This window comes from Cynocephalus volans, chromosome 10 (assembly GCF_027409185.1).
Source record: "Cynocephalus volans isolate mCynVol1 chromosome 10, mCynVol1.pri, whole genome shotgun sequence".
NCBI lineage: Eukaryota > Metazoa > Chordata > Mammalia > Dermoptera > Cynocephalidae > Cynocephalus > Cynocephalus volans.
Genome location: NC_084469.1, coordinates 101844715 through 101856089, shown reverse-complemented (window position 1 = coordinate 101856089; position 11375 = coordinate 101844715). Strand labels below are relative to the sequence as shown.

Below are 11375 nucleotides of genomic sequence, written 5' to 3'. Positions count from 1 at the left end.
CGTCTATCAGCTGGGCCTTCAAGACCCTGCTCAGCACCGCCTCGCCCAGGAAGTCTACCAGGTTTCTGCTAGGCACAGACGACCGGTCTCTCTGGGTGCCTTTGTAGCACTGTGTAGATCTTTCTCGGGTCTTGTTCACCTTTGTATCCCCCCGGTATAAACCGAGTCTAGTGCCCGCCTGCAGCCTGCTCTCCGGCAGGTTCAAGCGGACCTGGGAACTCTCCTGCCACACTATTCCCAACCAGAAATTCGTTAGGCTTTTTTCCAAACTGGTGGTCGCAGAGATGGTATCTGCCTCCCAGTAACAGGAAGTTTACCGGGGCCGGAGTCCAGGGTGTGGTGGAGTGACAGTCGGCCCGCCCGTACTTCCTAGCCCTCCCAACACTGGTCGGGATGCCCCACACCCCCAGCCCTGCCAGAGAACCGCGGAGGGAGAGGGAGAGGAGGCCGGCCCGCAGGGTCCGGAAAGCCCCGCGCCAGGCCAAGCAAATGGGCTCAGTGATGGCCGAGCAGGGCGGAGCTGCCCGCACCTGGGAAAATGGAGGCAGCACCGGGGCAGTGAGTGGCCTGGTGGTGCAGGCGGGAGCCGCGTGGGCATCCACCCCCCGAACAGAGCTGTGCCAGGGATCACTCACAGTGCTGTGCCAGGTCGGGCGCTCGCTCTGTCTCTGGTTTGTTGCCTTCCGTGTTCTCGGCGCTGCCCCCTCGGGCTGTTCAGTCGCGGCGCCGCTCGGGCGCTCCCAGGAATCTTCTTTAATGCCGGCCTGAAACCTCGAATCCTGAATAGGGCAGCTGGCCGCCTTCAGTGCGGCCCCAGCCTCCGGGATCCTGGCTGCATCCACAGCAGCCCTGGCGCCATGTTCCCTGTTTCAAGACTCGCTTTTGCAGGTAAGAATCAGTTCTTTTCCTGCTCCACACTTCAAAGCTGTTGCCTGTAAATGAGGCAGCCTCTCCTGCCGGGGGCAAAGTGGCGTTGAGCCCCCACGACCGGCCAGCAGCAGCAGTCCTCCCTTAAGAGATGGCCAGAGGAAGGTCCACAAGTTTCCCGACTGCCTGAGGCCCAGTGGCCACCTTTTCCACCTCAGCTACTCCGCGCCAGCCGCCGCAGCCGCTGCCATCTTGAAAACTCCGGATCAGTGTTCTTCAAAGGACTCCATAGAGGTTGAAAGATGTCCAGCCAAGGGAGACATTGTGAAGTGATAACTAGCTAAGGTTTTAGTTGGCTGTTCATTGAATGTTGCTTTTCCTCCTTTGACAGCAGAAGCACCAGCTACATGGAAGCAGAAAACCACACAGAACTATCAGAATTCCTCCTCTTTGGCTTCTCAGAAAATTCTGAACTTCAGCGTCTTCTTTTTGGACTGTTCCTGCCCATGTACCTGTTCATGGTACTCGGGAACCTGCTCATCATCCTGGCCATCACCTGTGACTCCCACCTCCACACCCCCATGTACTTCTTCCTCTCCAAACTGTCGTTTGTTGGCATCTGTTTCATCTCTACCACAGTCTCAAAGATGTGGTGAACATCCAGGCACAGAGCAAAGACATCTCCTACATAGGGCGCCTTGCCCAGATGTATTTTTAAATGTTTTTTGCTGGGGTGGATAATTTCTTACTGACTGTAATGGCGTATGACTGCTTTGTGGCCATCTGTCACCCCCTGCATTGTACAGTCACCATGACCTCCCACCTCTGTGCCTTGTTGTTTCTGATGTCTTGGTTCATCATTTGCTGGGCCTCCCTTCTTCAAATTCTACTGATGAAGAGGCTGACCTTCTCTACAGGTACAGAGATTCTGCATTTCTTCTGCAACCTGGCTCATCTTCTCAAGGTGGCCTGCTCTGATACCCTCATTAATAACATCTTCTTGTATGTTGCAGCTGCACTGCTGTGGGTGTTTCCTGTCATTGGGATCCTCTCCTCTTACTATCATATAGTCTCCTCTTTAATGAAGATGTTCTCCATTGCAGGCAAGTATAAAGCATTTTACAGCTGTGGGTCTCAACTCTCTATGGTCTCCTTGTACTATGGGACAAGCCTTGGGGACTATGTCAGTTCTCCTTTGACCCATTCTTCTCAGAGAAGGTTAACCACCTCAGTGAGGCACACTGTGGTCACCCCCATGCTGAACCCCTTCATCTACAGCCTGAGGAACAAGGATGTGAAGAGAGCCCTGGGAAGACTCTTCCGCAGAGCAGCCTCTTGTCCTTGAAGCATCACTGATCTCTGAACCAAGTGGACGTTGTACAATTCCAGTTTTCTGAAGTACCTAGGTGGATTGAAATCATACAGAGAGAAAGTAGAAGGGTGGATTCCAGGGTCTAGATGTAGGGGGAATGGGGAATTAGTGTTTAATGGGTAAAGATTTTCACTTCTGCAAGATAAAAAGAGTTCTGGAGATGGATAGTGGTGATGGTTGGACAAAACGGTGAATTTATTTAATGCCACTGAGCTCTACACTTACAGATGTTTCAGATATTCTATATGATTTGTATTTCAACATAATTTTTAAAATCTCCAATCAGGAATGAGAGACATGTTGCTCCCAATGTTGGAGGTACTGCTCAGCCCTCCAAAATCAGTCCCTGTGGGCTCAGCCTCAGCTGCAGAGGGCCACCTTACCCAAGGTCATTCCTCCTTCCTGTGGCAGCTCACGTTCAATGACTGATTGATGTGGGGTATAAAGTCTTGACCCCTCTGCCCCAATTCCAGACAACTCCAAGGGGCCATCCCAGCTCTAGAGCTCCCTGGATGTTTTCAGAGATTTTGATGGATTGCCACTTGGCTCAGTTTTTTTCCTCTGTCCTTCTCTCCGACAAAGAGTTTGTCAAATTGCAAAATCTGAGAGAACAGTCGTCAGAAGACTGTCCTTACCTCAGACATACTTCAAATGTTTAGGGGTCTCCAGGGCCACCCTCACCTCAGAACATCTTGTTACAAATTTAGGAGTCCCCACAGACTCTCTCAGGTGTGATAATTTGCTAGAATGACTCACAGAACTCAGGGAAGTGCTATACTTATTAGTACAGTTTGGTATAGGAAAAGGATTCAAATTAGAACCAGTTAAAGGAAGATACACAGGGCACAATCTGAGAAGATCCAAACATGAAGCTTCTGGCTGTCCACTCCTCATGCAGTCAGACACATTACCTCCTCCTGGATACAATGTGTAACCATACTCAAAGAGTATTTCCAACCAGGGCAACTCATCTGAGCTTTGGTTTCCAGAACTCTTATTGAGATTCCATTGCATTGGCATGATTGAATTATTCTCTGTGTGACTGAACACAATTTCCTATTTCCTCAACATGTCAAGCTCATATCCTATAGTCTGAAGACCCCAACACTATAGTCACATGGTTGGTATTTCAGTCTTGACCAACCCACATCCTGAGTCATCTCATTAGGATCAACTACCAGCTCTGGTCTGATAGGGCTGCCGTGGATAACCCAGGCAGTCCTATCAGAGGTGACATTTCACGGGTTTAGAAGTAAACTCCCAGGAGTTGGGACAAAGGCAAGACCTCTCTTTAGGTGAGTCTGAAATACTAATAAAATTAATTTGGTAAGATTTTTAAAGATAATTCCAAGGTAGGGTTTTTGGATGGTCAGCAATATTTTGTTAATTACAAACCCAGCGCTGTAATCACTGGTGGAAAAATTCACGGAGAGGAGATACACAATAGAAATTTTAGGGCAGTGTGGGTGGGTCCATATAAAAAGTACTAGTGAATTGGGAAAATCCAAATTCGGAGATGTTTCATAGAGAGTGTTAAGTTCAAAACAATAAGGTAACATATGTATCTGCATGTGCAGCATACTTCAAATTCCTGAAGCCTGTGGTCCAATCATAAGCACCTATCCCATCCTCTCCTAACTCTATTACAAGTTTGACCAAGGATCCCGTGATTCCACTGTTCATTATATTTTGAAGAAATCGAGCATCTGATGACCACAGTGTTTAACACTGTGCATATTTCTGACTTTTTGGAAGGGAAGTTTTCTGAAGAACTGAGGAACATTCCAAAGTCTGTCCCATACAATAAAGAGATAGACAAGATAGATAAATTTCATGCTGGAAGGAACACTATTTAATCCTCTTCTTGTTTCTACAGTCAAAATTCACAAGCATATATCTGTTCAAATTTTCAGTTAGATAAACTCTCTTCCAGGTCACTGAGGCCCTCCACATTTTGTCATTTCAGACCCTCTTTTCCTTTTTCCTAATGTCAAAACAATTAACATTGTCTAAACTTGCCTGTGTCAGTTATCTGATTCTTTTTTCCTATTCTTCAAAAACATTTCATCTTAACATTTTATTTCCACTCATGAAAATGTTTCCTAAATTATTTCTCCATATTCAGTTTCTCCTCAGGCATCCAGATTTGTTTTTTTAGATGTAATTAAAACATGACATCTCTGCTTAAAACCCTCCCATCATTTCTGCTATTCCTAAAATTAAACTTTATACTCTATGCCAGAGTCTATACGACTCTTCATTATGTAGTCTTTCCTCTTTCCAGCTATCTCTCCTATTAACTGCTCCCTAGAGAGATTATAGATGCAAAGTTGGGCCCCACCCCAGACCTGCCACATCCAAACCTCAGCTGCTGGAACCAAGCTACCCGTGCCTTAACTAGCCCTCCATGTGATTATGATGGATGCTAAGTTTGAGAACCACTTGTCTAAACCTATTGGCTTTCTTGTAGTTCTTTGAACAGGCCTTGTTATTTTAAGCCTCTGGGGCATTACACTTTATTCTCCATGCCAAGAATGTTCTCTCCTTTCTTATTCAGCTTTTCAACTTAAATAACAGCACTTAATGATGCCTTCCATGACCCCCATCTAAATATCCTTGATGTTCTCTCCATCGACTTAGTCTCCTTATTCCTCTTCTACTGTTGCTACCTTCTGAATGAACTCACAAGTTCTGAGCATTCTAAGGGACAACTGGGATGCCTCAGCTAATCTTTTCCAAATTAAATTTATTCAGGTCACCCACAAATTGAGTTCGGTCATCTTCCAGTCCAAAGTCCTTTGTGGGATATGATATTATTCACTTAAACAAGGAAGATATTGGGCAATTTCATTGCCAGAACAAAATATTGTTTGGTAGGAACTGGTTATGAAGTCTGGAAAGTCATTGACTGTGTCAAATAAAAATTGCACGTGATGAATCAAGTAGACAAGGAAGACTTTATTGGAGACTATTGTGCTATTCACAATGTCCAAGATAAGGAATCAACCAAGTGTCCATCAACAGATGAATGGTAAAGAAAATGTGGTGTAAATACACAAGGGAATACTATTCAGCTATAAAAAGAATGAAATCCAGCCATTTGTGGCAATATGGAAGAGCCTGGAGGATGTTATGTTAAGTGAAGTAAGCCAGGAACAGGAAGAGAAATACCGCATGTTTTCACTAATATGTGGAAGCTAAGAAAGTTGATCAACAAAGAAGTAGGGAGTAGAATGGTGGTTACCAGAGACTGGGGAGGGTAGTGGGGCAAGAGGATACCGAGAGGTTGGATAATAGATACAAAATTACAGCTAGATAGGAGGAATAAGATCTAGTGCTCTATGGCACTGTAGGGAGACTATAATTAACAACAATTTATTGTATAATTTCAACTAGCTAGAAGAAGAGTATTTTTAAAAAAATTTTATTTTAGAAGACAGTATTTTTAATGTTCTCAATACAAAGAAATGATAACTACTTGAGGCAGTATATAAAAAAAAAGATCAGTGGTTACCCGAGTTCAGGGGAGGAGGGAATGAGGGAAAGATGGATGAGCAGGTGCAGCACAGAGGATTTTTAAGGCAGTGAAACTGTTCTGTATGATACTGTAATGGTGAATACATAACACTATGCATTGGGCAAAACCATAGAACTGTAAAGCACAAAGAGGGAACACTAATGTAAAGTTTAGTTAAGAATATATTGTTTCTTATTGTAATAAATGTACCACACTGAAGCAAGATGTTAATAATAGGAGAAACTGTTGCGTGAGGGTGTGGGTGAGTCGGGGGTATGTGAATGGTCTGTACTTTTTGCTCAATTTTTGTATACCTAAAATTGCTATATAAAAAATCTATTACAAAAATAAATAAATAAAGACGATTGCAATAGGGAGAGAAATTGACTGCAACTCCATACAAACAAAAGATGGGTGAATTTTCAAATGCTAGGGTGAGTTAATAAAAAACTAGAAAACATTAGTGGGGATGTTGGTCAATGTTTTTAGGCCAGCTGTCTTTGCTAATTTTTGTTAATTGTCCACTGGTTCTGCCATATTGTACATCACAGGAAGCTGTTCAGCATTGCATACACAGAGGGTGGCAATTCTGTCATTCATTTCTTGCTCTTCTGAATTATGAGTCTGAATCTGTGAGTCTATTTTATCTGTGGACAGAGAACATGATCTGATAAATTTTGCAATCCTGGATCTGAGCTCTTTGGGTGTGAGGCTTTCTTTTTTTCCCCACTGCTGTATCCCAGACACCCAGGACAGTCTGAACTCTATAGATGCTCAATAAGCATTACCAAATGTATGAATTTGGTAAGTGCTAGCAATGGTTACTGATGACATGTACTATTTCTCAGTCTTTTCCAACAGCTTCCAAGTCAGTACTTGAACTTTCTGTATTGACCTGCAGGACCTCAAATGCCAAGCTGAAATGCGGTAATATAAGGAGTTGAAAGAGGGAGTGGGAGTGGGGGGATAGAACCGAGGATGACTGAATCACCATAAGAGGTTCAGACAAAGTGTTCACAAGGCCATTCTGACCAAAGATAAAGAAATAGGGTGGAGAAAATTATGTTGAGTGAAATAAGCCAGGCACAGAGAAAAAAAATACAGCATGTCTTCACACGTAAGTGGGAGCTAAGAGGGAAAGAAGGAAGGAAAGAAAGATGATAGTGGTGTGTTGGACTTGCAGAGGGAGAGAACACACCTAGGGTTGCAGAGTGGGGTGGGGAGGGAGGTCAGCGATTAATTGGGTGGGGGACACAGGGAATAATCACAATTTGTGGTAATGCGCATCCTGATAGTATTAATCTGGCCATCACATCTTGGGCACAAGTGGTGATGGCCAGCTTTGTACCCCATGAATATCTATAACCAATTAATAAATAAAGAAATAGAATGGGTGAGAAGCAAACTTTGATGTGATTTCTTTAGCCCACTGCTTGTCTTTCCGCTATCTCAAAAAATCTAGGACCAGTGTTCCCATCAGTGAACATAGAGCTTTCTCCCAAGAAGTCTTTGTAGGGCCTTCTTAATGTCACTGTTCCTCAAGCTGTAGATGAAGGGGTTCAGCATGGGAGTGACCACTGCATACATCACTGAGGCCACCATTTCCTTCCAGGAAGAGGAGGATTCATCAGAACTGAGATACACACCAAGGCCTGTCCCATAGAACAACAAAACCACAGACAGGTGAGACCCACAGGTAGAAAAGGCTCTATACTTGCCGTTAGTGGATGGGATCCTCAGGATGGAAGAGACAATTCAGCTATAGGAGAAAATGATCCCTGAGAAGGGCACAAAGCCAAGAAGACCCATCACCACATATAGCAGGATGTGATTGATGAGTGTGTCTGAGCAGGCAAGAGTGAGGACCTGAGCAAGTTCACAGTAAAAGTGTTCAATTCCCCAGTTGGAGCAGAAGGACAGCCGCAGCTCCAACAGGCTGTGGATCAGGGCGTGTGACATGCTGAGGAACCAGGACACAAAAACTAGTGCGCATCAAAGGCGAGGGTTCATGATGACCAGGTAGTGCAGGGGGTGGCAGATTGCTACAAACTGGTCCTAGGCCATCACATTGAGGAGAAATATGTCCATGCCTCCAAACACCATGAGAAAATGCATCTGAGGAGAAATATGTCCATGCCTCCAAACACCATGAGAAAATGCATCTGGGCAATGCAGCCTGCATAGGGGATGGATTTGCCCTGTGTCTGGATGTTCACCAGCATCTTTGGGACAGTGGTGGAGGTGAAGCAGATGTCAACAAAGGACAGGTTGGAGAGGAAGAAGTACATGGGGGTGTGGAGGTGGGAGTCAGAGCTGATGGCCAGGATGATGAGCAGGTTCCCCAGCACAGTGACCACGAACATGGACAGGAACAGCCCAAATAGCATTAGCTGATGCTCTGAGTCTTGGGAAAATCCCAGGAGTAAAAATTCTGAAACACTTGTTTGATTTCCTGGGTCCATGTTGGAGACATATCATCTAGACAATATAGGAAGAGAAAGAACATAAATGGACACTGGATGGGCTCTAAATTTGCTCTGCTTTTTTATTTCTTGAGGTGAAGGATTGGACATAAAAGCCTTAATATTACAGAACTTAGGAATCCTACGTTCTGTCATTTGCTGCAGTCAACATTTCATAATGTTGACCATCCCTTGTTGAAGACCAGTTGGGTGTAAATATGTGTATTAATTTATGGGTACTTTATTCTGTTCCTTTGGTCTAAGTATCTGTTTTTATGCCAGTACCATGCTGTTTTGGTTACTGTAGATTTGTAATATGGCTTGAGGCAAGGAAGTGTAATGCCTCTGGCTTTTTTTTTTTGCTCAGGATGCTTTGGCTATTTGGGGTCTTTTGTTGCTGTTTAGGTCTAATAGTGTTTGCTTTATATTTCTGGGTGCTCTGATATTGGGAGTGCATATATTTATGATTGTTATATCCTCTTGCTGGATAGATCCTTTCATCATTACATAATGCCTTTCTTTGTCTATTTTTGTTTTTGTTTTTGAGTTAAAGTCTATTTTATTCTATGTAAGAATAGCTACTCCTGCTCATTTTTGGTTTCCATTTGCGTGGTATATCTTTTTCTATCCCTTCGCTATTCATCTATATAAGTCTTTGCAGTTGAAGTGAGTTTTTTGTAGGCAGCATATAGTTGAGTGTAGTTTTTTATTTTATTTTATTTTATTTTTATTTTTTATTTTATTTTTTATTTATTTATTTTTTAAATTTTATTTTGTCGATATACATTGTAGCTGATTATTGCTCCCCATCACCAAAACCTCCCTCCCTTCTCCCTCCCCCCCTCCCCCCCCAACAATGTCCTTTCTGTTTGCTTGTTGTATCAACTTCAAATAATTGTGGTTGTTATATCTTCTTCCCCCCCCCCCCCGGTTTGTGTGTGTGTGTGTGTATGTGTGTGTGTGAATTTATATATTAATTTTTAGCTCCCTCCAATAAGTGAGAACATGTGGTATTTCTCTTTCTGTGCCTGACTTGTTTCACTTAATATAATTCTCTCAAGGCCCATCCATGTTGTTGCAAATGGCAGTATTTCATTCGTTTTTATAGCTGAGTAGTATTCCATTGTGTAGATGTACCACATTTTCCGTATCCACTCATCTGATGATGGGCATTTGGGCTGGTTCCAACTCTTGGCTATTGTAAAGAGTGCTGCGATGAACATTGGGGAACAGGTATACCTTCGACTTGATGATTTCCATTCCTCTGGGTATATTCCCAACAGTGGGATGGCTGGGTCGTATGGTAGATCTATTTGCAATTGTTTAAGGAACCTCCATACCATTTTCCATAGAGGCTGCACCATTTTGCAGTCCCACCAACAATGTATGAGAGTTCCCTTTTCTCCGCAGCCTCGCCAGCATTTATCGTTCATAGTCTTTTGGATTTTAGCCATCCTAACTGGGGTTAGATGGTATCTCAATGTGGTTTTGATTTGCATTTCCCGGATGCTGAGTGATGTTGAGCATTTTTTCATATGTCTGTTGGCCATTTGGATATCTTCCTTAGAGAAATGCCTACTTAGCTCTTTTGCCCATTTTTTAATTGGGTTGCTTGTTTTCTTCTTGTAAAGTTGTTTGAGTTCCTTATATATTCTGGATATTAATCCTTTGTCAGATGTATATTTTGCAAATATTTTCTCCCACTCTGTTGGTTGTCTTTTAACTCTTTTAATTGTTTCCTTTGCTGTGCAGAAGCTTTTTAGTTTGATATAATCCCATTTGTTTATTTTTCCTTTGGTTGCCCGTGCTTTTGGGGTCGTATTCATGAAGTCTGTGCCCAGTCCTATTTCCTGAAGTGTTTCTCCTATGTTTTCTTTAAGAAGTTTTATTGTCTCAGGGTGTATATTTAAATCCTTAATCCATTTTGAGTTGATTTTAGTATACGGTGAGAGGTATGGATCTAGTTTCATTCTCCTGCATATCGATATCCAGTTATCCCAGCACCACTTGCTGAAGAGGCAGTCCCTTCCCCAGTGAATAGGCTTGGTGCCTTTGTCAAAGATCAGATGGCAGTAAGTGTGTGGGTTGATTTCTGGATTCTCTATTCTATTCCATTGGTCAGTGTGTCTGTTTTTATGCCAGTACCATACTGTTTTGGTTATTATAGCTTTGTAGTATAGCTTAAAGTCAGGTAGTGTTATGCCTCCAGCTTTATTTTTTTGCTGAGCATTGCTTTGGCTATTCGTGGTCTTTTATTGTTCCATATAAATGTCTGAATAGTTTTTTCCATTTCTGAGAAAAATGTCTTTGGAATTTTGATGGGGATTGCATTGAATTTGTATATCACTTTGGGTAGTATGGACATTTTCACTATGTTGATTCTTCCAATCCAAGAGCATGGAATATCTTTCCATCTTCTTGTATCCTCTCTAATTTCTCTCAGCAGTGGTTTGTAGTTCTCATTATAGAGATTTTTCACCTCCTTGGTTAACTCAATTCCTAAGTATTTTATTTTTTTGGTGGCTATTGTAAATGGGCAGGCTTTCTTGATTTCTCGTTCTGCATGTTCACTATTGGAGAAAAGAAATGCTACTGATTTTTGTGTGTTGATTTTGTATCCTGCTACTGTGCTGAAATCATTTATCAATTCCAATAGTTTTTTTGTAGAGGTTTTAGGCTGTTTGATATATAGGATCATGTCATCTGCAAGCAGGGACAGTTTGACTTCATCTTTTCCAATCTGGATGCCCTTTATTTCCTTCTCTTCTCTGATTGCTCTGGCTAGTACTTCCAACACTATGTTGAATAGGAGTGGTGAGAGTGGGCATCCTTGTCTAGTGCCTGTTCTTAAAGGAAAAGCTTTCAGCTTTTCCCCATTCAGGATGATATTGGCAGTGGGTTTTGCATATATGGCTTTAATTATGTTGAGATACTTTCCCTCTATACCTAACTCATAGAGGGTCTTTGTCATGAATGAGTGCTGAACTTTATCAAATGCTTTTTCAGCATCTATAGAGATGATCATATGGTCCTTGTGTTTGAGTTTATTAATATGGTGTATCACATTTATTGATTTGCGTATGTTGAACCAACCTTGCATCCCTGGGATGAATCCCACTTGATCGTGATGAATAATTTTTCATATGTGTTGCTGTAT

General features: G+C 42.6%; 2 pseudogenes; one reads left to right on the top strand and one right to left on the bottom strand.

Annotated features, from left to right (window-relative positions):
- Positions 1–1274: 1274 nt before the first annotated feature.
- Positions 1275–2212, top strand: LOC134389141 (olfactory receptor 7D4-like; annotated as a pseudogene).
- A 5020-nt stretch (positions 2213–7232) lies between these two features.
- LOC134387571 (olfactory receptor 7D4-like) lies at positions 7233–8218 on the bottom strand (annotated as a pseudogene).
- Positions 8219–11375: the final 3157 nt, after the last annotated feature.